Here is a 6,018-nt window from a genome sequence, read left to right as displayed (position 1 = left end):
GACGTACTTTACTGAGCATTTTCCCGACTGATGCTCAGTAACGTGAGGTTCAATTGGTTCTCTCCTTCAACGTGATCAGATGTAATCTATTAAAGAGAGAGTAGATCCTAGACCATTCAGGATGGTTCACACGTTTTAAATCACCACGGTTTTAATCCTTGGCTGGTTTGGAGTCATTGGTGATCAGTCAAGTTGCAAGTCCTTTTCTGTCCGGTCAGTCGAGTCCAAACCTCTATCAGACCAATCAAAAGAAGCTTTGTTTTCAGCTCTGATCTCAAACTCTGCTTCCTTCAACATGTTTTTGTGTTCAAAACTAAATTACCTTTGCTTTTTCCCAGCTGCCGGCCAGTGACGTCACATACCTGGTTCACTTATTCAGCTTGCTTAGAAGCTGTCAGAGTGGACAGACTTTCTGGAAATGAAGCGCTTGTTGTTCCAGGAAAATAAATGATTTATGGCCCACTTTTAACCTGCCTGGATCCTAATCTCTGGTTAGAGGGATCAAGTATTTTCAAGGTGTGATCCATTGGTTTTTAGGTCGAGCTGCAAGACTGTTTTGTTTAAGAAGTCAGTCGCAGGAGTCCACCCCTCCTTTAAAGGCTCAGAAGCAATCTGTCAAGACTCCCAGGAGGCCAGATCTATCAGCTCAGCATTATGACTTTCAAACCTACAAAAAGCTGTCTTGAAAAGGACCCCCCCCCCCTCCCCAAGCAGTACTGCTGCCCCCCCACAGTATGAGTTCTGTGTGAGGTATTTCAGCCGCACACAGAAGCATCATTCCAGAAACTGCAGCAGGTTTTCTTCTCGTTACTCTTATAGACTGTCACAGATTGCATTAGTCACACCGAGGGCGGGTCATCACGGGATCAGCGTGTTGCGAAACCCCCCCCCCAAAAAAAAACTTGCCAGAAAAAAGAGGGGAGGCCGACTTTCTGAAGCATAAACTGTTGACAGAGCAGAAGCAGTCCGTACTGAGATCATCACTGCTCTCCTTTTCCAGACTAACAGCAGACCCAGAGAACACATGCTGAGTAACACTAGGGACTCTTTAAAGTAGAGACTCTACATACTGATATACACCTGAACATCAGCAGGAGAGGACTCTTTAAAGTAGAGACTCTACATACTGATATACAACTGAACATCAGCAGGAGAGGACTCTTTAAAGTAGAGACACTACATACTGATATACACCTGAACATCAGCAGGAGAGGACTCTTTAAAGTAGAGACACTACATACTGATATACACCTGAACATCAGCAGGAGAGGACTCTTTAAAGTAGAGACGCTACATACTGATATACACCTGAACATCAGCAGGAGAGGACTCTTTAAAGTAGAGACTCTACATACTGATATACACCTGAACATCAGCAGGAGAGGACTCTTTAAAGTAGAGACACTACATACTGATATACACCTGAACATCAGCAGGAGAGGACTCTTTAAAGTAGAGACTCTACATACTGATATACACCTGAACATCAGCAGGAGAGGACTCTTTAAAGTAGAGACTCTACATACTGATATACACCTGAACATCAGCAGGAGAGGACTCTTTAAAGTAGAGACACTACATACTGATATACACCTGAACATCAGCAGGAGAGGACTCTTTAAAGTAGAGACTCTACATACTGATATACACCTGAACATCAGCAGGAGAGGACTCTTTAAAGTAGAGACTCTACATACTGATATACACCTGAACATCAGCAGGAGAGGACTCTTTAAAGTAGAGACACTACATACTGATATACACCTGAACATCAGCAGGAGAGGACTCTTTAAAGTAGAGACTCTACATACTGATATACACCTGAACATCAGCAGGAGAGGACTCTTTAAAGTAGAGACACTACATACTGATATACACCTGAACATCAGCAGGAGAGGACTCTTTAAAGTAGAGACTCTACATACTGATATACACCTGAACATCAGCAGGAGAGGACTCTTTAAAGTAGAGACACTACATACTGATATACACCTGAACATCAGCAGGAGAGGACTCTTTAAAGTAGAGACGCTACATACTGATATACACCTGAACATCAGCAGGAGAGGACTCTTTAAAGTAGAGACACTACATACTGATATACACCTGAACATCAGCAGGAGAGGACTCTTTAAAGTAGAGACGCTACATACTGATATACACCTGAACATCAGCAGGAGAGGACTCTTTAAAGTAGAGACTCTACATACTGATATACACCTGAACATCAGCAGGAGAGGACTCTTTAAAGTAGAGACTCTACATACTGATATACACCTGAACGTCAGCAGGAGAGGACTCTTTAAAGTAGAGACACTACATACTGATATACACCTGAACATCAGCAGGAGAGGACTCTTTAAAGTAGAGACTCTACATACTGATATACACCTGAACATCAGCAGGAGAGGACTCTTTAAAGTAGAGACTCTACATACTGATATACACCTGAACATCAGCAGGAGAGGACTCTTTAAAGTAAAGACACTACATACTGATATACACCTGAACATCAGCAGGAGAGGACTCTTTAAAGTAGACTCCTTAAGGAGAAGTGGATCGGGTCAAACAGGAGGAAGAGTGGCAGGAGACCATCATGACTTCATCAGTGTGGCGCCTGGACTTTTTAAAAATGGGGAATCAGAGATTTTCAGCCGAGTCTGCAGCCAATCACGCAGAGTGGAGCCCTTATGTTGTTTTTCCAGAACAGCTGCTCATGGAAAGTGAAGAACAACATCTCTTCATCACGAAGTCTCCGGAGACTTAAGAGAAAACAGAGCAGTCGAGCTGTCGGGGAATAAAACCATGCCATACAGGCCGGCAGGAAAACGCAGCGCGGCGCCGTACTGGTGTTACCTGACGGAGCGCAGGGCTGCTCACCTGGAATATAACGGAGCTTTTTGGCTCACGTAAACACAGCTCCTCAGTCCACAGCTGAGGCAGAATAATAACGAGTATGATGACAAAGCTTTGTTTGTGTTGGACTTTTCATACACAGGGTGCAGCTGGGGGGACGTCTGGGCCCAGGAGGTGAACTGGGACCTCTCCAAGTACCAGTGTCTAGACCCCGGGGCGGGTCTCCTGTTCCAGCTGCACCTCCTCCTTTAGATATACGATATCAGGATCGGGGTTTAATCGCCAAAGACTGTTCACATTTGAAATGACTTTGAAACACAAAGTCCTGACACAGAGGGTCAGTACCACACTTCTGGTACACAGAGGGTTAGTACCACACTTCTGGTACACAGAGGGTCAGTACCACACTTCTGGTACACAGAGGGTCTCTAAAGTACAGATTTAGGGAGGGTTGGTTCCTCCGGAGCAGATCTGGCTTTGCTCAAACTCATGAAGAAGAGTCCTGGACCTCAGAGACACAGAGAGACCTTGTAGAGAGCAGAGAGGAACCTCCTGCCTCGGACCTGGATGTCACCGCCACGTTCACTTTCCAAACTGCAGCAGCGTGTGGCTAACAGCGCAGAGACTAAATATTTGGACTATCAGAGATTGGAGTTTCCCTGAAAGCAATCCGTCTGCTGCAACACGTGCAGAGGGTTTTAAGCCTCCGTCATCAAGCTGAAAGCTGGATCTGAGAGTTCCGTTTCTAAACTCCCCCAAAATAAAACTGGGTTGGCTTTCTTCCTATGTTTCCAAACTATAGAACCCCCCCCCCCCCCCTTCTATTTAATGTATTTATGTATTGTATTTATAATCGGAGCTAATTAAAAAACACAGATGGACCAGTCATTTCAAAAAGACTAAATATAATAAATACATTATTCAAATATCAAACTGAGGAAAACCAGAGATCACCCAAAGACAGCAAACATCAATAAACACAATTAAAAAGTTCAATTATTATTCTTTACTTTAAAAACCCACTCGTTACTGACCATTACTGCAGCTCATCAGAATGATTATTCATTGATTGATTTGTGTGTTAACCCTCAGACTCTCACTGTTAATGAGCAATGTAAACAGAGTCTTGCAGGATTAGCATTAGCATAGCTTTTCTAAACACATATCACTTTGGCACATGCAAATACACATTCACTGAGGATGCAGACCCTTCATAGACACAGCTGACCTGATAATCACCTCAGGATCTGCAGCTACTTTTCTGGAGACATGCATTTTGTTTTCCAGCCTCTGCAGCGTCCATCCGTCCACTCAGAGTAATGCATCCACCACGCTGGAGCAGAAACATGGGGGTCTCTGCAGCTGCACAACTCACCCCCCCCAGGTCTGTGTGCTGCAGCAGCCACACTTTAAGGCAAATAAGGTCTGTCGCTCTGCAGGAACCCCAAGCCACACAATGGGATGCAAATTGTCCCACATTTAAATAGAACAGTTTCACACCTGCAGGGTCATCAGGGGGAGATGGACCCTCTGATTGACTTTAGCCTGCAGAGTGTAATGAGGTCCGGTAAAGAAACACTCAGAAGCAACTCAGAATCCTCCAGGACAGAATCTCTGCAGGATGATGATGATGATGATGAAGAAGAAGAAGAAGGAGAAGGAGAAGGAGAAGGAGAAGGAGAAGGAGAAGGAGAAGGAGAAGGAGAAGGAGAAGGAGAAGGAGAAGACGACGACCTTTCTCTCGTCGCTTCTTCAGATATTGGAATCTCTTCCAGAGCAGTTGTCTGCACTGCATTTGAGTTAAAACACAGTGTTTGTTTGCAGGAGATCTTTCAATACCCCTCCCAGTTTTTTCCTCCAACAAGATTTATAACCGCTGGAATAAAAGATGTGCATCTTATTAGAGCCTCTGCAAAATAAATATTATGCAACCTTTAAAGAACAGAGGCCCTGAAAACAGATTGCCAGAATCCTGCAGGAAAAGAAATCCATGCAAGAAGAAGACTTGCTCTCGTTTCCCGACTGGCTTCTCTCTGCTCTGATGCACACAGACAGAGACGTGCTGTCGGGTTCACAGCAGTCTGTGTTGATGTTACTCATATGCAGAAGAGAAGCATGCATCGATCACAACTTGCAAAAAGCATTTCTCCATTCTTCTTTTTTTGGATGAAAAAGATACGAGTTAAATTTGCTCGAGCGACGGCCATGGGCCCTCTTCAGCTGAACTGTTCCTCTGGAGAAAATAACGCGCAGTATAAGCAGCCCATTTTGCTGGATAGAGCAGATGAAATCACAATTTGATCCAAAGCTTTATGGAAGACAAGAGCGACGGGCAGACCTAGGACCAGGTGGGGGAAGTACATCTCCACGCTGGCCCTGGGAGCGCCTTGGACTCCTCAGAGCTGGGTGATGGGAGGTTTGAGGCTCTCTGCTCGACCTGCTACCTCGGATAAGTGAGAGAAGACGGACGGATGGACCCACAGTTTTTCTCATGAATCTTAAAATGAAAAACATTGCTTTAGAGCCATGAAGGTTAAAACTATTAAGGAAAATCACATTTTCAAGATAACAAACTTGGGAAAGAGAGTGGGAAAATGATCGTTAAAAAGAGCTTGAATATTCCTGACATTATTAAGTCACAAAATTACAAAAAAGTTGGAAAGTGATTTTTTTTTTGGCCCCAAATGGCTTTTCTTTGCAGGTTTGGGTGAACCTTTACTCCTAAAGCTGCTCCCTGTCTGTGTTTAATCTACTTACTATACATGATTTACATTTGCATCTATTTCCTGAATGGCCCTTCCTCCTGAAGCACACATTGTGAACTTTAATACAAAACAAAAAAAGTAAAATAGATTTGAACTGTGCGCACCTTCCACACACTCCTCCCCGCTGCAGTGTGTGAGTTTCAATGTATTACTCTGTGTTTGGTTTTGACAAAGGAAGTACACGAAAGGGAGAGAAGGGCGAGGGAGGGGAGGGGGGGGTGGTGGTCTCCTGCAGAGTTTAACACACTGTGTAATTAAAGCTCTCTGACTGACAGCGCGGTGCCAAAAGGCGCAGACGCGTTCCCATTGGCCGGAGTGCGCTTTACAATCTGCTCTTGTTTCCAAGCGGCTCACAGGCAGAGCACCCCCCCCCACCCCCCCACCCCTGACACACACA

The sequence above is a fragment of the Eleginops maclovinus genome, chromosome 12, assembly GCF_036324505.1.
Source record: "Eleginops maclovinus isolate JMC-PN-2008 ecotype Puerto Natales chromosome 12, JC_Emac_rtc_rv5, whole genome shotgun sequence".
Classification (NCBI taxonomy): Eukaryota; Metazoa; Chordata; class Actinopteri; order Perciformes; family Eleginopidae; genus Eleginops; species Eleginops maclovinus.
Note: the sequence above shows the minus strand (reverse complement) of the source record.